Source organism: Pan troglodytes, chromosome 2 (genome assembly GCF_028858775.2).
Source record: "Pan troglodytes isolate AG18354 chromosome 2, NHGRI_mPanTro3-v2.0_pri, whole genome shotgun sequence".
NCBI lineage: Eukaryota > Metazoa > Chordata > Mammalia > Primates > Hominidae > Pan > Pan troglodytes.
The window spans coordinates 137,463,122-137,486,332 of NC_086015.1; the positions used below are offsets into that span (position 1 = coordinate 137,463,122).

At 38.1% G+C, this 23,211-nt stretch overlaps 1 protein-coding gene across 7 annotated transcripts in view; it reads right to left on the reverse strand.

The window, feature by feature from the left end:
* Positions 1 to 23,211, reverse strand: part of RYK (receptor like tyrosine kinase) — a 129,399-nt gene that overhangs the window by 101,411 nt on the left and 4,777 nt on the right. The gene's annotated exons all lie outside the window — the stretch shown is intronic.

Genomic DNA, 23,211 nt, shown 5'->3' on the forward strand with positions numbered 1-23,211 from the left:
CACAGTGCTTCTTAGAGGAACAGCTACAAAGAAATGCCCCTTCCCCAAAAAATTTACGTAGACTTAGGAAGGGAGATTCAAAATGAAAGGGAGAAAGGCCCCTCAGATAAAACGTAAGCCTGAGCCAAGCCTCAAGCCTCCAGCCAGAGATGACCTCCGCCTCCTCTGACAACACAAGGTCCTTGCTGTTCAGATAGCATTTACCATGGTACACACTTGCACCAGGTGTTTTGCAGGCACATGCTGTCTTCCCTACCAAGACTACAAAGGGAAGAACACTATGTTTTTCATGGTATCTGCAGGACACAGCTCTCTGCACAAAACATAAATGCTTGTTAACCAAGAGGTCAGTACTATAGACAAAACAAAAATAAATGAAAAGCCTGGAATGCCAGAGAAGTGACTCCGAAGTTTCACTCACTCCCATACCACTTTCTCAGCCAGGGCACATACAATCTTCCATACGTATCAGGATCTCAATTTTGTCACACCCTTTTATCCTGCCTGTATTTAATATTTTTCTTTAAAACTTATTTAATTTGTTAAAATAAAAATTTTTAAGGCAAAATTTAATCACTACTTTTCAGTGGCAAATCAACAGTTACTGTTAAAAAAAAGTTATCAAAAAAACAAAAGAAAAACACATGTACTAAACTCTAGCTCAATTCTGGTGCCTACCAAGAAGGCAGTGAACTTGAGCCTAGCTCATTGTTTATAAAAAGGGAGGAGGGAGGTATAATCAAGTGTTTTAGAAATGTAAAAAAAAAAAAAAAAAAAAATCACACAGAGGATTTCTCCATGATCATCCAAGGAACTGAAAGACTAAAAGCAGAGAGTAACTTTCTCTTGAATTGATTTACTGTTATTTAAAGTTCTATCCAGGTGTCCCTCTAGTAATACATGACATATATATTCCACAAGTTAGAGGGGGAAAGATACTGAGGAGAACAGCCAAAATGCAAATTTCACATTTACTAAGCCGGCACTATGGGGTCTGAAACCTCACAGTATGCAGAGAGGTCAAGATGGAGATCTCATACCTCCTAAGAATATAGACCTAGAAACAAATCACTCTCCTACAGGTATTTATCCTGTAAAATTAGTTTTCTCGTTTCTGAACTAGGTGTAATAAAATCATTAATGCAGAAATGAAATTTAAGGCACGCCACATAGGGGAAAGCTGCTGAACTTGTAGGGTCCAACCCTACAGGGACTGTGGGTTTTTCTCCTTGTGTGCGGAGCCCAGAGATCGTAGAAATAAAGACACAAGACAAAGAAATAGAAAAAAGGCAGCTGGGCCTGGGGGACCACTACCACCAAGATGTGGAGACCAGTAGCGGCCCTGAATGCCTGGCTGTGCTGTTACTTATTGTATACAAGGCAAGGGGGCAGGGTAAGGAGTGTGAGTCATCTCCAATGATAGGTAAGGTCACGTGAGTCACGTGTCCGACGGACAGGGGGCCAGCCCTTCCCTATTTGGTAGCTGAGGTGGAGAGAGAGAGGGGGCAGCTTATGTCATTATTTCTTCTATGCATTTCTCGGAGAGATCAAAGATTTTAATACTTTAATTCTGCTACTGCTACCTAGAAGGCAGAGCCAGGTGTACAGGATGGAACATGAAAGTGGACCAGGAACGTGATTGCTAAAGCATAGCATCGCAGGGAGACGTTTAGGCCTCCAGATGGCTGCGGGCGGGCCTGACTCATGTCAGGCCTTCCACAAGAGGTGGTGGAGCAGAGTCTTCTCTAACTCCCCCGGGGAAAGGGAGAGTCCCTTTCCTGGTCTGCTAAGTAACAGGTGCCTTCCCAGGCACTGGCGCTACCACTAGACCAAGGTCTGCTAAGTAACGGGTGCCTTCCCAGGCATTGGCGTTACCGCTAGACCAAGAAGCCCTCTAGTGGCCCTATCCGGGCTTGACAGAGGGCTCACACTCTTGTCTTCTGGTCACTTCTCACCATGTCCCTTCGGCTCCTATCTCTGTATGGCCTGGTTTTTTCTAGGTTGTAATTGTAGAACAGAGATTATTATAATATTGGAATAAAGAGTAATGCTACAAACTAATGATTAATCATATTCATATATAATCATATCTATATTCTATTTCTAGTATAACTATTCTTGTTCTATATATTTTCTTTATTATACTGGAACAGCTTGTGCCTTCAGTCTCTTGCCCCAGCACCTGGGTGGCTTGCCATCCACAGCACTAGCTGGGTAGCACTGCTTTTATTTATCCTAAAAAAGATACTGAAAGCAGAGACAGAAATGTAGACCCTTCTGCAAAAGCCTCTCCCTGCTGGCAGGAGTGTTAGCAAATATCCAGGAATGGAGGATTGGTGGTGCTGGAGAAAGGGGTTAGAGGAAAAATTGTAAATAATTTAAATTTGCCTTTTTTCTTACGTCTGGGTCTTAGTCTAGTCTAGATAGGTGCTGTTTACTTAGAAATATATGTCAGATAAATAAAAAGAAGAAAATTACATGAGACAGTACTGACATGAGACAAACTAGAACTCAAGTTGAAAGGATTTCATACTAAATGTATTAATATAAAATTTACTAATGAGTTCATATTAATAAAAAACACAAGAAGATACAGTAGTACAACTGAAAAAAAAAGGGCTTCAAATATAGAAAGCAAAAACCAACGGACAAAAAGGCAAAAAGAAACACACAAATCCACAATCACAATTGGAAACTAACATCCTCTCAGAAATTAAAAGATCAAAACAGTTGGGCATGGTGTTACACCTGTAATCCCAGCTCTTTGGGAGGCTGAAACGAGAGGATCCATTGAGGCTAGGAGTTCAAGACCAGCCTGGGCAACACAGCAACAACCCATCTCTATAAAAAACTTTTTAAAAATTAGCTGGGAGTGGTGGTACACACCTGTAGTACTAACTACTCAGGAGGATGAGGCGTGAGGATGGCTTGAGCTCAGGAATTTGAGGTTACCATGAGCTATGATCACACCACTGTACTCCCGTCTATGTAACACAAGACCCTCTCTCTTTAAAACATAAAAAGATCAAAAAAATAAAAAGATCAAAGGTCACCAAATTGAGTGTGGACATAGATGATTTGAACATATAATTATGGGACATGAAAAAGTGAGGGGGGATTAATCATGAATTAGACCACACGCATTTAAAATTTTTTTTAAATATAAAAACAGATTCAAACCAAAATCATACAGGCTACCTTCCCTGATCAAATACCATATGATAAAGATATTAACTATAAGGATGAAGCCAAAAGAGTATTATTTGAAAAGATTAATAAAACAGTTAAACCCTTCACAAGGCTGATCAAGGAAAAAAGAGAAAAAACACCAAACACAAATTACCAATACTAGGAATGAAAATGAAACATTACTACAAATCCTATAGATGTTAAAAAGATAAAAAGATTATTATAAACAACTTTGACAATAAAATCAACAAATTAGATGAAACAGAAGAACCCTTTAAAAACATAATTTACCAAACTAAAAGAAATAAAAATTTCAATTAAAAACCTATCCCAAAAGAAAGCTCCAGGTCCAAATGGCTTCATTAGTGAATTCTATCAAACATTTAGGGAAGACACAACACCAATCTTACATAAACTCTATCAGAAAATAGTTGAAGAGAATACTTCCTAACTCATCTGATGAGGCCAGCAGCATCATATTGATACAAAAAACTTACTAAAACATAATGAGAAAAGAAAATTACAGAACAACATCCCTTATGAACATAGATTCATTCTCCACAAAATATTAGCAAATTCAATACAAGAATACATAAAAGGATTAACACATCATGACCAACTATATATGAAAGGTTAACCTTTTAAAAATCAGTATAATTTACCACATTAACAAAATAAAAACCCGTATCATCTCAATAGATACAGAAAAAGCATTTGACAAAATTCAAAGCCTATTAATCATAAAAACTGTCAACAAACTAGGAATAGACAGAAACTTTCTTAGTTTGGTAAAGAACATTAAAAAAACCCTACAGCTAATATCATACTCAATGGTAAATTATTAAATCCTTATTCCTAAGATCAGAAACAAAGCAAAGATGTCCACTTCCACAGCTTCCATTCAACCTTGTACCGGAGGTCCTAGCCAATGTATTAAGGCATAAAAAGCACAAGGATGAAGTAAAACTGTCATTGTTCACAGATGACATAATCGTATGTATAGAAAACACTGTGAAATCTACTAAAATACTACTAAAACCAACTAGTGAATTTAGCAAGGTCTCAGAATACAAAGCCAATACTTTAACATCAATTGTATTTCTATATTAGCAACAACTAGAAAATAAAACTTAAAAAATCAATACTATAACATTAAAAAACACCAGGGACCCAGGAATAACTCTAAAGCTATGTAAGATCTCTACACTGAAAACTATAAAACATGGCTAAGAAAAATTAGAGAAGACCTTAGAAAGTGGAGAGACATACTGTACCATTCTCCTTAGATAAGCCTGAATACTGTTAACATGTCAAGTCTCTCATATTGATCTGCAGATTCAAAGTAATCTTAATCAAAATCTCAATAGATTTTTTTGAAAAAATAAATTAATCATGAAATTTACGTGCCAACAACAATCTTGAAAATGAAAATGCCTTGGAAGAGGAACAAGGCAATTCAACTTTAGTATTTTCAACAAGCGATGTAAAGCAACTAGATGCATAAATATACAGAGAAAAAAAAACCTTAAAATGAAAATTAAAACCACAATGAGATACCACCTCATTCCTGTTAGGACAGCTATTATACTGCTGGTAGGATTATAAACTAGTACACCATTATGAAAAAGACTTTGAAGGTTCTTTTTTTATTTTTTTTTAAGATGAGTCTTGCTCTGTCGCCCAGGCTGGAGTGCAGTGGCGCAATCTCAGCTCACTGCAAGCTCTGCCTCCCGGGTTCACGCCATTCTCCCGCCTCAGCCTCCCAAGTAGCTGGGACTACAGGTGCCTGCCACCATGCCCAGCTAATTTTGTTTCTGTATTTTTAGTAGAGACAGGGTTTCACCATGTTAGCCAGGATGGTCTCGATCTCCTGACCTCGTGATCCGCCTGCCTCGGCCTCCCAAAGTGCTGGGATTACAGGCGTGAGCCACCGTGCCTGGCCTGACTTTGGAGGTTCTTTAAAAAATTAAAAGTTAAGGCCAGGTACAGTGGCTCATGCCAGTAATCCCAGTGTGTGGGAGGCCGGGACCAGAGGATCACTTAGGCCCAGAAGTATGAGACCAGTCTGGGCAACATTAGCAAGACACTGTCTCTACAAAAAATGTTTACAATTAGCCAAGCATGGTGGTGTATGCCTGTAGTCCTCACTACTTGGGTGGCTGAGATGGGAGGTTGGCTTGAGCCCAGGAGTTCGAGGCGGCAGTGAGCTATGATCGTGTCACTGCACTCCAGCCTGGAAGATAGAACAAGACTCTGTGTGTAGGGGGAAAAAAAAGAACTACCATATGACCCAGCAATCGCACTACTGGGTATATATCCAAAGAAAATGAAATTAGTATGTCGAAGAGGTATCTGCATTCCCATGTTTACTGTAGCACTATTTACAATAGCCAAGATATGAGATCAACCTAACTGTCCAACAAAGAATGAATGCATAAAGAAAATATGGTAAATGTACACAATGTAGTATTATTCAACTTTTAAAAAAATGGACATTCTGTCATTTGCTACAACATGAATGAACCTGGAAGACATCATGTTAGGTGAAATAAGCCAGACACAGAAAGACAAATACTGCATGACATCACTCATATGTGGAATCTTTAAAAAAAAGAAAAAAAAAGTTGATATCATAGGAATAGAGCACAGCAATTATTACCAGAGACTGAGGAGGGGAGGGGAAAGTGGAGGATGGGGAAAGGTTAGTCAGTGGGTACAAACTTACAGTTAGATAAGAGGAATAAATTCTGATGTTCTAACACACAGTAGAGTCACTAGTTAACAGTAAAACACTGTATATCACAAAATAGCTAGAAGAGAGGCTTTTCAAGGTTATTATCACAAAGAAATGATAAATGTATGACGTGATGAATACACTAACTACCCTGACTGGATCATTATACAGCAGAGATATGTATCAAAACACCAAACTGTACTCTATAAATATGTACAATAATAATGTGTAAATAAAAAATAAATAAAAATTTAAAAAATAAATGTTTAAAAAACTCTTCCTAGGGTTACAAGTAAAAAAATAAATAAACCTTGACCCCTATCTTACATATCAAACAAAACCCAATCTGAGATATAAACCTCAATGTAAAAGCCAAAACTATAAAGCTTCTAAAAGAAAACGTAGAAGAGGCCCTGTCTGCCAGAGCGGAGCGCTCCCTCTCTGGGGCTCTGTCGCTCTTGCTCTCTGGCTCCCTCGCCCTCTCTCTTTTTCTTCTTCCCCCTCCGCCTCGCACTCTCTCTACTGCCTTCTCTCTCTCTCTCTTTCTCTTTCCCCCATCCCCTTCTGTCTCTCCTTCCCTCTCTCCCTTGCTCTCCTTTGGGCTGAAAAAAAAAAAAAAAAAAGTACGATAGAAAATCTTCACAACCTGGGGTAAGCAAAGATTTCCTGGACAGGTGACACAGAACATAAAGCAACCAGAAAAAACGGAAAATTATCAAAATTTTAAAACCTTATCAAAATTTTAAAATCATCAAAATTAAAAACTGAAGTTCATCAAAATTAAAAACTTCTGTCCCTCAAAAAACATTAAGAAAACGAAATTAAAGTCACAAACTAGGAGAAAACAGTCACATCTATCTAAGAAAGAACTTAGCTGGGGGAAGGGAGAGATGTTGGTTAATTTTTTTTAATGATTTGTTTCTAGAATATATAAAGAACCAAAAATTTTTTAACCAAATTAAATAACATGGACAAAAGATGTGAGCAGACATTTCATAATTATATACATACCCAATAAGCATATGAAGAGGTGCTAAACATCCTTAGTCATCAGAGAACTACAAATGAACACCACAGTGAGAGCCATTAGCACCCAAGAGAATAACATTGAACGTTGGCAAGGAGGTGGAGTAACTATTATACAACTCTTACACATTGCTAAGAGTGTAAAAAATGTTCAACTACTTTGGAAAACACAGTTTCTTATAAAGTTAAACATACACCTATTCTATGATCCAAGAATTCCATTTCTGAGTAATTATCCAAAAGAAAAGAAAACATATGTCCACAAAAAGACTTATGCACAAATATTCATATCCCTCCCCCCAAAGTTTTTATTTTTGAGACAGAGTCTCACTCTGTTGCCCAGGCAGGATCTCAGCTCATTGCAACCTCTGCCTCCCAGGTACAAGCGATTCTCCTGCTTCAGCCTCCTGAGTAGCTGGGATTATGGGCACCTGCCACCACGCCCGGCTAATTTTTGTATTTTTTAGTAGAAACGCGGTTTCACTATGTTGGCCAGACTGGTCTCCTGACCTCAAGTGATCCATCCGCCTCGGCCTCCCAAAGTACTGGAATTACAAGCATGAGCCACCATGCCTGGCCATGTTCACAGCCCTTTTATCCACAATAGCCAAAACTGGAAACAACACAAATGTCCATCAACAGATGAACGGATAACCAACTGTGGCATATATATAAATGGAATGCTAATCAGCAATGAAAATAAGAGACTTTGTAACAATAGGGATGAATTTCATAGACTGTATGAGTGAAAGAAACTACACAAGAGAGTATATACTAATATTTCCACTTATATAAAGTTATAGAATAGGCAAAAGTAATTTATGGTGATAGAAATCAGGTCAGTGGTGACCCTGGAAAGGGGAGTGGAAGGGAAACTGTTGAATTTATTACAAAGAGGCATCAGGGAATTTCTGGGGTGATGGAAATGTCCTATATCTTGGTTGGAGTGGTGGTTACATAGGTGTATGCATTTTTCAAAACTCAACCAAGAGAACATTTAAAATCTGTGTATTTCATTATACATAGTTTACCTAAATTTTTTAAAAGATGGAAAAAAGGAATTAACACTCAATGGTTTTTACCTCTCTGCTTATCTCAAGAAGCTTGCAAAATCATAGCATAGTATTTGTACTAACATAGAAAGTTTTAGAAAAAATTAATCTTAAGTGATCACCAACTTCTATATTTAAACTTCAAAACACCTTTCCCAGGAAAATAAAGAACTCTGTTCCTAATAACAATTTATTGTTATTACTGGTAATAATAACAAAAAATAATGTGTAAGTAAGTTTTCCAGACACAGTTCAAAGTATCAGGAGCATCTAGGAGTTCTGTAAATTCAACTCCATGTTAAGCTAGATAAAAAGTACCTGTAAGCAGCCAGACAAGACCAAAAAAAAAAAAAAGAAGAAGAAGAAGAAAATGCAGGCACGTCCTCAAGTCATACATGCAGTCATTTGATAATTCGTGGTTTTGTTCTACTAGAAATTTTATCTTATCTGTCAAGGAGACGGGTGGATATAGCCAATTCCTTCCCAGCCTCCTGGGAACATCTGTTCTCCCCAAATTGCTCAAGGTCTCTCTAGTTTTACCAGCCCAAACAGAAACTACCAACTTCAACAGAAACCATGCCTCCTAAGTAGGGAATATTCTTTTTGAACATAACAGAGCAACTTCACAACATTTCAACTGAAGACAGGGCAAAGACTGCAGTCAGCCAACTTTCTCAGGCTTCTAAAACCTAGTTGGACTTCAACTTGTGCTAGTAGCTTAGCACCCTGGCCGTCCACCCCTTATCCCCCTTCAATGATCTACTTCTATACTGTCACCCACTAATACCCCTCTGACTTCCACCAACCTCCTTATCCTTCTGAAGTACAACTTTCCCCTGGCCCTGTGGAGCCCAAAGGGCCCATTCTCTTACCCTCAGTGGACACTGCCCTGGATCGCCATGGCCACTTCAGATGACTGCTTGAGCACCCTTACCCAAAGTTCTGTTTCTTTAGAATCATGCTATCAAACTATGCCACCCTCTATCCTTCTCAGTATCTCAGTTACCTCATTCACTGAGGATTCTGGGACCAGTTTATACAAGTTCTATGCACCCCTCTTCTATGTCTCATTAGGGCAGACTCCCAATGTCCCTGAGACTAACCCACTTTCAATCTGCCCTTCAATGTCTCTTTTATTCCTCAACTCCAACAATCTTCATCCATACCAAAGAAACTCATTTCTATGGACAGCAGCAATATGCGAATTACTCTGCCTCTAAAATCTTGAACTATAGTATCTCAACAGCTAGTAGTTCTTCAGCTCTTTACAATTAACAACAGCTGCTCCCAGGGTCATTCTGTCTCCAGTATCTATAATCCTCTTGTTTCTCCCATTCTATTGTACCAATCATTTCCTCAGTTTCTTCTTACAGGCCTCAACCTCAATTACTTCAATTACTTTCTTACCAGTGGAGGTTTCCACTTTCACCCACCACAGCCTACGTCAGACATACACCATCCGCTCAGAAAAAAACACCCAATCTTGAACTCACTCCTCTACTTCCTGTCCTCTCTGGTGCTATAATTGAATGCTGCATAATCCTGGATTAAGCCATTGCCACAAATGACTCACTACAAGATGATGCTTGTACCCTCAACAAATAAATATTTATAAGCTGCTGACAATTTAAAGCCCTGTGATCCAAATGCCTATGAACACCTAATGACCACAAAAATAAATTGTAAATTTAAAATTCACTACCATAGACTGAGGTGTTTAAATTGCAATATAATCATTAAACACAGTTGCTGTTTTCTGACTATAGGTTTTGAAAACACTTGTTTTGAAACAGATACTCCATTCTTTATTAGCTAAGGTAGTTATTTCCAGTTTGAAAAGGTTTGAAAGAAACCAATAAAATTCTGTTCAAATTTTCATGCATCAAATTAGCAAATACAGTCTGTTATATTGTGAGACATGTTTCTGTAACACCAGCTTTTAAGTGGTTTGTAAGTAAGATCATTCCAGTATAACAAGTGGGTTCACATATTAATTTTCCTAGGCAAGGGGATCTGGAATAGCAGGAATAGAATTATAACTTTCAGTGAGAAAGAAAAAGATCCTCATTTAGCTCAGCTTCTGCCAAGCAGGAGTCCTCTCAGCATTATTTCAAGAATATTTAAAATGAGCACCTGTACCCAGGACTCCCTGCTCAAAGGAGCATTCCCATCCTTTGCACAGCAAGCTGCACTTACTCTGGTGCCCACCTTTATGGCACCCACATTGGCTAAGAAAATGACTTTCATCTGTACTGTCTCAAGACCACACCCTATATGTTAATATCTCTCACTCTCTTCTGAGGCAACATAAGCCATGCTAAGTGGTTTGACTGGGCTGCCCAAGTGATCTCACAATGTACCAATTATGCTTTTGTTGGTGCTCTGCTTTAATTGCAGAAATCTTGAGTGGCTGGCCCTTAACCTTATTTTTCTCATAAATCCTGTTACTTTTAGTGAATAGGTAAACTTGAAGGGTTTTTATGGAATACATTTGATGTTATAACAGAAATGTTTATATTATTTAAAAATAATACTGACTGTTACACAGGTTATGACACGTAATCTGTGACTCTATACAAAGTTTTATAAATATTTATACTCTTTGACCCAATAATTCCATTACTAAAATCCATCTTAAGGAAACGAAAGACAGACACAAATTTTTATGTACAAATATATTAATAAAAATTAAAACTGAAGAAAAGTAACAATATAAACTACCAGCAACAGAGCAATAATTAATAAACTGTAATACATCCAGAAGATAGAACAACCGTTTTCAACAGTTTATCTTTCTTTGGAGGAGAGAGGTGAGACCTCAAGTCATGATATCCTCTCAACTAAACTGCTCCCTGTTCATCTCTCTAACGTATTAGGCTTCTTTGAAGACAGGTTTTAATGACCAAATAAGTGACTAAAAAACACTGAAAAAAGACTATGAAGCCATGAACAAAACTGTTATAAATACTGTAGTAAAATGAGTTTTGCTTAGAATATAACAGTAAATGCAAATTACAACATACAAACTGTATACAGCAAATTTTTAACAATGTCTGGCACCTAGAATAGTTCATGCATGTAACAGGTATTCAATAAACATCCGGTGAATCAAAGTTAAATATATATTCATATGCATGTTGTGTTCCACTTTAAAAAAAGGGAAAATAGCAAAATATGTTAACAGTGGTTGAATATAAATAGTGGATTATGGATGATTTTTATTATATGCTTTTATTCTTTTTCTTCTCTTAAATTTTCTATGAAAGTTAAACTGGAAAAATAATAAAAGTGTTCAAAAACATGTTTAAAGAAATATGCATACAGCTGCGACAACTCATTAATACAAAAATACAACCAACTACTGTCTAAAATAACCCATGAAGGTTGATAAGAGATACAGAAAAGGCCCTCAAAAATAAAATTCAATTTAAAAAATCACATTTGTAAAGACATTATCTTTGGTATATTAATGTTAACACCAGTAATGATAAATTATTAATGATTAAAACACCTTCCTCCAACTTTCCCTTAAAATACCCAGTTAAACCAAATAGCAAAATTTGGCAAAGTACTATAAACTGAAGAGAAAGACCAAAAGAGAAGACCAAAACTTGGAAAAAATTTCCACATGCAACATTTGACAACGGGACTGAAATAAAATTATTGGGTTACCCATGCTATCTGAATGAGAATAACATGGAAAACCGTGAAGATGACAGGGAATGGAACAAAGCTTTAATTTTCAGGAGAAGAGGAAGCAGGCAAGGAATTCTATTTCTAGACAAACTCTCATCATATGCAAAAATAGTACTCAGAAGGCCTCAGGAAACACCGCAATTATGTATTCTTCCCAAAAAGTTTCTCTAAAACATACTGAGAGATTAATAAAACTTTTGTTTTTAATAGGGGATAGAGAACTGTTTTATACTGAGAAGAGCTATGCTTCAGGATGAAGGTATAATAATCATGAATCATCACTGTTCTGTATCAAACTATAAAGAATTTTAAAAACCAAAATAGTAGAAATATGAAGAGAACCAAATATAAGTATGACCATGGTACAAAACTATCAGTCTATGACTGATATTAGCGTATAAAAGATATAGTTTATAGGTACAGCCATAATTAATACATCCATCAAGATGGTACTCTATAGGAAATGTGACTTACTTCAAATCATCTGTAAGATATTTACAAAATGTGATCAGCTATAAGGAAAAGCATAATCAATTTCTTAAAGGAAAAAATGTATAGGCCACAATATGACCACCGGGCAATGGTAAGAAGGCAGGGAGTGAGGCAAAACTGAACATACACATTTTTAAGTACCATCTATCTCAATGAGTTACCTATATTCTTAACCATCACAAATGGTTTCAACTACCTAAAGAAAAAACAAGAACATGAAAAAAAATTGAAAATACATTTATCAAAAATTGTCAATGCATGGTTAATATATGGCATTTTTCTTCTTTACAAATATTTTCCAAATAGTCTATAATGAGTATATTTTCTAGTCTATATCTTTTCCTGTATATTTTCCAGTCTATATCTTTTCTTGTATATTTTCCAAATAGTCTATAAATGAGTATATTTTACCCTAATAATCAGGAAATAAAATTAATGAAATAAAAGAATTTTAAACAAATTTACTTTTAGAAAAAGATGAAATCTATAGAGAATATCATACTTTATCTCTCAATTTTAACTCCTTTTTCTTTCCTTCCCCATCATACGCTTGAAAAAAATTAAAAGAGAAAAGCAAAAGACACATAAAGACAGGGGCTAGATAACCTAGTTGTTTCTAATTACTATTAATTATTAGTGTTTCAAATACGACAACAGCAATCAAATGCAGTCTGAAAGCAGGGACAGTGGACAGCAGGGGTTATTACTGTCAGGGAGTGTTAAGCATCACAGAGGTTAAGTGAGTAGTGAGAAATGATTAGAGAGGCAGTGAGGGAAACAATCTATTCAGTAATGCTTTAAGGAACCAGTTCTGTGGCAAGCCAGGAGCAGGGTAACTCTTTATGAGACTAGGAAACAGAGCCTGGTTCCAATAGAAGGGAGTGACTGAGAAGGAAGGTAGGTGTGCTATAGTTAGGAAATTCCAAGGGCTGAGACAGATCACTTCTAAGGTGGTCATTCCAATGAGTGCCTTATTTGGGAAAAAAAAGAAAACTGGGAACTGGGACACCCGCATGGTCAAAGGAAAAAAAAAATCAGGGTAGGTTCTAATATCCCTTTGGGATAAAGGGAGGGAATAAATGAAAATTAGAGTCAGGGAAATAAAGTCACTGAGTATCATTTTGTAGAGGTCTGGTGACTCCAACAATCCTAATGAGTCAAAGGTTATGTAAGTAAAGATCATAGAAATCAAAAGAAAAGAGAATGCTGAGACACTGTAGTGGGCAAAACAATCCAAGTAGGAAAGGAGAGATATAATGCATAATAAGAGCTGGTCCCTCAATGAACAATCCAAAAAGGAAATTAGAAAACAATTCCATTTACAATAGCATCCAAAAGAATAAAATACTTAGGAATAACTGTACACTGAAAACTACAAACATTGCTGAAAGAATTAAAGACCTAAATAAATGGAAAAACACCCATGTTCATGGACTGGAAGACTTAACACTGTTAATGTAACAATACTACCCAAGTGAGCTACAGATTCAGTAAAATCCCTATCAAAATTCTGACTCCCATTTTTGCACAAGAGTAAAAGCAGATCCTCAAATTAATATGAAATTGTGAGCAGGCCAAAATAGACAAAACAATTTTTAAAAAGAACATAGTTGGAGGACTCACACTTCCTGGTTTCAAAGCTCACCACGAAGCTACTTTAATCAAAACAGTGTAGTACTGGCATGACAGACATGTAGACCAACAGAAGAGAACTGAGAGTCCAGAAAGAAAGTTACATATTTTGGGCTGATTAATTTTTGACAAGGATGCCAAGAGACAAGGGGGCTCTGCTGGAAAGCAGACAAGAACAAGAATGGACAGCCACAAACTAAAGAGGTAGCATTTTGTCATTAGAATGCATAGAATTTTTAAATTCTGATTTAGGATGAAAATACTTCAGCTGTTCAGTTACATTAAGCAGACTTAAATTTCCCATTGCCAATTCCAGCAAAGGAAAAATGTTGCTCTCTTGTTAGAAAGCATGGCATTTTTTCAAAATTTTATTTTTAAACAACCCAAATTCAAAGCTAAAAAACCAAAGTTATTCTTGCAAAACTCTTAAGGCTTATCAAAAAAAATTCATTTTTCCCTAGACAATTTTAAGTTCAAACTTATTTCAAGGTCTGTGATCCACATGAACTGGCCTAACTCAAGTTCTAATAATTCAACAGTTCAAAAATTTTTTCCAAATGATTTTAAAAGTTGACTATTGGTTTCTCAAAGCTGTACATATGGTTCATTCGTGCTAAATCAGCAAACCATCTCTCTTTATTTTAAAAGCCACCTTTATAGCACTTAACAAAACATATTTCAGGGAGTTGTTTCAAATGTCCATCTTCCTATTACCTTGCACATCTCACAAACAAGGCTGGGGTCTTAGTTTACTTGTAACTACTTAAATATTAGATGCATGAATGGCTGGCTGTCGATAAAAGTCAACTACATCAAAGATGGGTTTTAAAGAAAATGGGTTTTAAAGAAAATGATACTTTAAAGAAAATGTCAAGAACCATTAGTTAAGGCAAAAAAACAAAAGTGATGTCATAGAAAGAGAACTAAAGCAGAGTTCACAGTTCTTATTTCCCTTCCCCTGGCTTCACCAGTAGGTAGCTGAATGACCTTTGGCAACCAATTACTTAACCGCCCTCTCTAGACAACAATTTTCTCAACTACAAAACAAAAAAGTTAAACCAGATGATGTTAATGTCCCTCTCCTCAGCCGCAAAATTCTATTACTCTATGATATCATCCATGGTTTCCTAGTGTCAGCCAAAACACTATTATTTTATTATATCATCCACAGTTTCCATATGCCATTTAAACCTTAAGTAAAAATTCATTTAGTCAAGATAATCTTCTAGATTCTGAGGACAGTGGTAATATGAGCCATTAATCAGAGAAAAAACCAATATCACTTAACATGTATTAAACCACTGAATACACTTTAATGAAAGCTAAAAGGAAAGTAAACAAGGAGCTCTCATTTCAAATGCTCTTAGGTTATGGAAAGTAACAAGCTGAAATCGATAAAATAACAGTTTGTTCATCAGAATGTAATAAATCTAGCTGTGGTCATATTATACCTAGAAAATTAGCTGAGACCTAATGTTTAACTACATTATAAGACAAGGAATTAAAATATTAGACTGTAGAACAGGGGCATCCTTTCCCCATAGTTGAATAAGCATGTAAATCTTCAATCCCATAGCTGTTCAAGCAATAATCTGTGGATTAAATATGATTTTTCATGTAATTCTCTGCCACATTCTTCAGCATTTCCTCATATATTTGTCCTGCAACCCTAAGTGTCTTGATAGAACTGTCTTGAGAGTGTATGTTCATACACAGAAAGGAGGATTAGAGAGAGCTTTCCAGAGAAAGAACATATGCATGACCAACAACAGCAGACAACATAAATATACCCCTTCTTCCCCTCCGTCCTTCAGACTGCCTTCTTTCTGCCTAAAGAAAAGCAGGTAAGCCTACCCTTTTGGTCCTGATAGGTGGTTTAGAAATCAGCTTCAAGAAGACATGGAAGGGAATCTCCTGTTCCTCCCAAGGAAAAGCCAGGAATCTGCAGGCACTAACTTTTCCTAACTGTGCCACTTCAGGAAGTAAACATGATATGTCGTCAAAATCAACACAGAACAGGCACAAATGTTAGAATACAAGCAAGGACACTGAAACAACTATTATACCTGTACTCCACATGGTCAAAAAGTTAAGTAGAATCATGGAAAATACAAAAAGACCCAAGTCAAATTGCCAGGGCTGAAAACTATACTGTATATAAGATGGAAAATAGACTGGATAGGACAGCAGGTTACGCATTTTGGGGAAAAAAAATTAGAAATTGTATTTCCTAGCTTTTCATTACTGATAAAGGCTTTTGCCGGAATCTCTCTTGAATACTTCACATCCTCCAATTGTAGCGTGGGCCAACAGTCTATTGAGAGACTGCTCTGTGCCAAGCCATAAGGTAGCCTCGGTGCAGTAGGGGAGAGACAAAATATGATGGGTGCAGTGATACAGGTCTGCTTATGCAGGGTATGGAGCTATGGAAGTCGACATGGGAGGCGCCTTACCCAGAGACAGCAAGGGAATGGGAGAGGCAAATTAGGCAACTCCAAAGAAAGTAAGTTATCAAGACCAGGCATAGTGGCTCACACCTGTAAACCCAGCACTTTGGGAGGCCAAGGTGGGAGGATCCCTTGAGCCCAGAAGTTTCAGACCATCCTGGGCAGCACAGGGAGACCTCATCTATACAAAAAAAAATTTTTTAATTAGTGGGGTATGGCAGCTCACACCTGTAGTCCCAGCTATTTAGAGGCTGAGACAGAAGGATCACTTGAGTCTGGGAGATCAAAGCTGCAGTGAGCCGTAACTGCATCACTGCACCCCAGCCTGGGCAACAAAGAGAGACCCTGTCTCAAAAAGGGGAAAAAAAAAGAAAAGAAAAGCAGCTATAAAAAATTAACATATGTAAACTTCCATTAGTAAGTATAGCTTCAGTCTAATTTCCCTTTTGGATAATAACTAAGCAGGCCATGGGAAATGATCAACAGAATGATGACTCCAGTAAGGCACAGGATAGTGAATTTTTTTGTAAGTATGATTCACTTGTTTACTCATTTGTTCCACTTTTAATGAAAACCTACTACATGTCAGGTACTGTTTTAGGTGCTAAAAATAGAAAGTGGAACAACCTAAAAAGTGTCTATTCAAACAGAACTTTCACTAAAGGAGATGGAAACAACCAAAAAACTATCAGATGCTTAAAACATTGTGATAGCACAGAGAGGCACTGGGGATCAACCCTAGGAAGATGAGCCTCTCTGGGGAATTGACATTTTAAGTTGAGATCTAGAAAGTACCAGCCATGGTACAAGATTTGGGGAAAGAACGCAAGGCAGAGGTGCCATCTAATGTAGACTCCAGGGTGAGAAGGAGTCTGGCACCAAGGGAACTGAGTGGTGCAGGGACGGGCAGGGATAAGAGTGGATCCAGGTCATAGGCAAGAGTCTCTACATATACATTTACATATTTATAAATCAGGAAAAGCTCAACAGCTTAGATATTTGATATTTATAAATTCTTAATTTCTTAATAATGTGCAATAATGGTTATTTTAGATTTTTTAAGAATTTCAGATATACATATTGGAATATTTTTTATGAAATTATGTCTAGATTTGCTTCAAAATAATCTAAGTAGAGGATAAGGAGAGTGAGGGCAAATGAGTGGAGTAGGGGTAAGGTGGTAGAGATGAAACAGAATTGGCTATGAGTTGAGAATTGCTGAAGCTGGATGACGGGTATACAGAGATTCATTATATTATTATGCCTTATTTTGAATTTTTGAAATGTTCCATAATAAATACATTTTTAAAGCACCTTATTTAAAATATAAGGGAGGGAGTATTTATAAATACAAATGCCCCATTCACAGGGGACTTTTTAAAGGTGCAAACTACTGTCTATGATACTGTAGTGGATATAGGACACTATGCATTTGTCGAAACCTACATAACTTTTCAACAGAGTGAATCTTAATATATGCAAATTTTCAAAAAAATTCATGTAGGAGGTCAGATCTTAGGATGTAAAACAGAATATGACATATACCAGTTTTTGTGACACTCAGGTATACCCATTAAGCTTTTCATCAGGAGTCCCTCAAAGGCCCCAAAAGTCTAGAGGTCCTAGCACAGTATACAAATTTTAGTATGTGTGGACATTCATGCCTTTTTCTAGGGAAAGGGCCTAAGGCTTTCACAAAAAAAGGCTGAGAACCACTGACATTTCTCCTTGCCTGCAGCTTCTTGGCTGAAAAGTAACCTTGCTATTGCTGTTAATCTAATGACAATATCTCATTCATTTTATGGTTTCCCTGCAAGGGCATTACTACACAGCTATTGCTGTAAGCAAATAATAAATACCACCAGTGAATTTTACAATTCTGAAAGTTGTGACAAACACATGCATATGCACATAAAAAAGGTGGAGGCCTGGTATGGTGGCTCACACCTGTAATCCCAGCACTTTGGGAAGCCCAGACAGGGTTGGTTGGGGGGGGAAATCACTTGAAGTCAGGAGTTCGAGACCAGTCTGGCCAACATGGTGAAACGCCATCTCTACCAAAAAAAAAAAAAAAAAAAAAAAAAGATACAAAAATTAGCCAGGCATGGTGGTGCACACCTGTAGTCCCAAGCTACTCAGGAGCCTTAGGCACGACAATCGCTTGAAGCTGGGAGACAGAGACTGCAGTGAGCTGAGATTGCACCACTGTACTCCAGCCTGAGAGAAAGAGCAAGACTCTATCTCAAAAAAAAAAAAAAAAAGAAAAGTGACAAACTATGTATTTAAGTTCCCTTTACAGTATCACCTTTTTATAATATCATATTTCATTTAATCTAAAGTACATCCTTATTTTTTGTGCCACTAAGAAAGAAAAAAGCTATTAACTGATGACTCTCCACTGATTATAACATGGTTCTGATTTCAGAGATGTTCAAATGTGGAAAACCTGTACCTCCTGTAATCAATTAAACATGGCATTCAAAACGTTAATTTACCTGAGCCCCATCTCAGATCAATTCAACAAATTGCTCAGGGTAGGTCAAGGAATCTGTAGTTTGTTAAAGCTTCTCAGATGATTTTGGTTAAAGACTAAGTAAACTGTCAACCTTCAAAGGCAGCACAGTAGAGAAAGCACGCACTTTGGAGTCACATAGCCCCACACATCTCTGTGACCTACAGCAAATTCTGTTAATTGCCCACAACCTCAGCATCTCAGCTTTATCTGTTTAAAAACAAACAAACAAAAAACAGTCAATGCCACCGACTTCCTATGGTTGATAAAAGAGAACATATGTAAAGTACCTGGCATACAGCAAGATACGCTCTTCCTCCTCCTCCCTAAATTACAGGTGATCCCTAACTAGAGACTTGTGTGCTGTCTATTCCAGCTTAAAATTTATATAAGAATGAGAATGAGGCCGGGCAAGGTGGCTCAGGCCTGTAATCCCAGCACTTTGAAAGGAGGCCAAGGTGGGTGGATCACCTGAGGTCAGGAGTTCAAGATTGGACTGGCCAACATGCTGAAATCCCATCTCTACCAAAAATACAAAAATTAGCTGGGAGTGGTGGTGGACGCCTGTAATCCCAGCTACTCAGGAGGCTGAGGCAGGAGAATTGCTTGAACCCAGGAGGCAGAGGTTGCAGTGAGCCGAGATCATGCCATTACACTCCAGCCTGGGTGACAAGAGCAAAACTCCGTCTCAAAAAAAAAAAAAAAGATAAGAATGAGACCTATGAAATCCACTCAGCACTATCACTGCTGAACACACAAAAAGAATCATTCAACAACTGTTTATTATGTAACTGAGCAATACACACACATTTATTTTGGCACATTTTAAGAGACCTTCACAAATGAATGCTGTTTAATAAAATTTTTATTAGAAAATATTGTACTTGATTTACATCAACAACGCACAAAAATGTATACCTTTAAGTGTGACATAATTTTAGAGTAGCTAATGGTTCTGTTTCATGTAAAAGTTTTTGTTTTGCTTTAGGATGTGTAGCTGCCAAGATTTTTCAGAACATTGGCATAACTGCATCAAAACACCAAAAGTAATGCTATGGAACTTCTCAACTCAGGTGCCTGAATAAATACTCACATGTTTGATTTGTCCCAAAAGTGATCCTTAAAATCCAAACAGCATTTTAGGCAGCACCTTTGGAATTGACCAGTCAACTCAGGATGTGACTCACAGGGGACAGGTTTAGCCATAATTGGATAGAGTTCTCTCACATGTGTAGCATGAGGAAAAAAAACAACCCTCAAACCCACAATTGCACAATGTCTCTGCCTGTCTCCCAATGAAGAACACATGGATTCAAATAAATACCAACTCCACCAAAACGCCTAGGGTTAAGGATTTGCTGCAGAGTGCTAACCTCCCAAAAACCCACCCAGGATCTGGGCCCTCTGGCAGGTTATGCCAGACTCATGGGCAGAGGACGCCTTCAACCCTCCACCCCTCCTACCCACCAAGCATGGGCTCTGAGATTTAGGAGAGAGGGGTGCTGGGAGGAGAGGAATACATGGTTCATCTCCTTTTTCTTTCCCTTGACCAACCCCTTCTCCCAAAAGGAAAGGGTCCTTTGGTTCAGTTGCCCAAATCTGAAACCCTAGATTCCTCTGTGACTCCTCTCCTTTCTTTAGCCCTAAAGTCTCTTCTACTAAGTCTTCTCCAAACTCACCAAATTCCTCACAAATCCATCCCACCCCTTCAACTGCCTTAGTTGATCCCTCTTATCATCACAAGGTTGGCTCTATCCCATTTCCCAGATCCAGCATTTCATTCTCCAAAGCCATCCTTTTCACTGGGGCCAAAGTTATCTTCCCTATAACCCAGACCTGACTGCGCACTCTCCTAGTCTGCATTCTTTAGCAGCTCACTGAAGAATTCACCTATAAGAGTTCAAATTCCTACTCTAACCTCAGCCTACCTTCCAGCTTTATCCTGTGGCGCTCCATGGCTTTGCTAATTTTTCACCTCAGCCACATTAGATTTTTCCTACCCCACAATTTCACACAGCTGCTTCCACCCTCTATGCCTTTGTTCACACTACTTTCTCAGCCTGGTATGAACTGCTCTTTTCTGCCTATCAAATTCATCCTTCAAGATGAGGCTCAAATGTCTTTTTTTTCCCTGGGACAAGTTTCCTAAACTCTCTAAGCCTCTCTCCCCTCCACCCTTTCCACAGTCAAAAGTAAGTGCTCCTACAATAACTTATGTCAATCAGCAATATAACTCTTATCTCTGTTACAGTCATAAATGCAAGTCTCCCCTACAAAATTCTGAGATCTTCAGGGAAAGGAATGTAATAATTTTGAATTGTCATTTTCTACCACAATATATGGTACTTGGTTTAGCTTCAAAAAAATTTTCTGGACTGATTTGGGACACAGTGATTTCAACTAGTATTGACTTGATTTTAAATAAAATGTGAACATGCTTGACTTTTCCAGAAGATATTTATTTTAAGAGGAGAAGCAAGTTATCCAAAGTGAATTTCTAACTGGTGGGAGATGGGGCCTCTTCCCAAAAGTCCCCCTGACCCCTATCATCACCACCACTGTTGGCATAACCAGTTTATACCATTCCCCCCCCTCCACCAGCATGTTCTTCCCAAGCTTCTGGCACTGCCCAGCCTTATGTCACCTTCACAGGCTCCGGAATTCCACAGAGCTCAGTACAATGAAAATTATCAATTAAAGAACATGGGAGGATGCAAGAATAATTAGCATAATAATAAAGACCACAAACAAGCACCTGTGGCAGGAGGCTTGCGGTTCTACTCTTTGAGTTTTTGGTTAATTGCACTCCTCCAGAGCTGATAAAGAGACAGTATGAATTCAGGTCTCAGACAGGACTGAGTCAAGACCTGGCCTTCTACTCACTGTCCAAAAGGCCCTGAATCAGGGTCCTCATCAGTAAAATGCAGAAATGAATGCCTACATTGCAGCCTGTTATGCAAGTAACAGGCTTGTAAATGCAAGCGATGAACCAGGGCCCAGGAACACAGGAAGGCCAACCAGAGTTTAAAAGCTTCTGAAGCTTTCGGTGTTTCAGAACAGATACACTTCCATCAGGACTGCGTGCCCTACTACTACCAAAAAACCAGGCTAGTCATTAATACATACCTACTCTAAGATTATTGTTTTCTCATTTCTCTGTGTCACCCCAAAATTTCTATGTTGAAATCCTAACCACTAAGGGATGGTATTAGCAGGTAGGGCCCTTTGGGAGGTGATTAGCTCATAAGAGCAGTCCTCATGAATGGGATTAGAGCCCTTATAAAAAAGACGCAGGGGAGCTCGTTTGCCCCTTCCACCATGTGAGAACACAGGGAGAAAGCAGTATCCATAAACCAGAAAGAGGGCTCTCAGCAGATATCAAATCTACCAAAGCCTTGATCCTGGACTTCCCAGCCTCCAAAACTGTGAGAAATAAATCTCTGTTGTTTACAATCCACCCAATTTATGGTACTTTGTTACAGCAGCCTGAGCAGACTAACACTCATCTATAAAATGGAAATGACAGTACATAACACAGGGATGACCTCTATGCCCCACACAGACAAAAGACAGCACTTTTAAAAGTGTCAACTACTACTACAACCACCATTAACTACTCGTAATATTGTTCATATAAAAAGACTGCCACACGTCATCTTCAATAGTTAAACCCAAACCCTAACTGCCATTTACACATTGTGGAATGACCATAATCCCTTACCTCCATTTCCTTCCAAAATTCCTCTAAAATGATAGTTAAAAAAAAAAAAATCACAAAGACATCAAACCATAAGGACAAACAGAAAAGGAAAGACAACATGCTTTTTTAAACAAACTTTTGCAAGATGGCAAAGTACTTGAAGGAATGGTCACTGCCCCTCAGGACCTCCAAGAGGCTCAGGTCTTGAGGCACCAAGGAGATGCCAAAGGCTGATGTGAGGCTTAGCCTAGACAAGGGGGGAGCCACCGAAAGAGGTGTTCAAAGCTTTTGGACCCCCAGTTCCAGCAGGAAACCCAAAGTTTTTTCTGAAGAAACTGAATCACAGTGACAGGAGAACTGTAGCCAGAAGTCGAAGGCTACAGCCTCCATCCCTCCCTCAGCCAGGTAACCCAAACCCTGGCAGCTGGCATATCACCAAGCATACCAGAGGCAGGAGATGATGATTTCTTCATTGTGAACACTGGCCCCAAACGAGATGTAAAGGTGTTGATATTCGGGGCAGACTCCCAATGAAAAGTCCACCTGAACTCACAAGTCACTAGACCACCAATACACACATGTTCTCTCCTCTGCAATCAGCTCCTCAGGATCTTTTTCCTCATTATAGACAGTCAAGGATCACCAGATATTTATGACTTAAACAAACAAAGAAAAGATCCCTGAAATGAATAACCACACTGGAGGAAACAGAAGAAATATTAAAAATATAT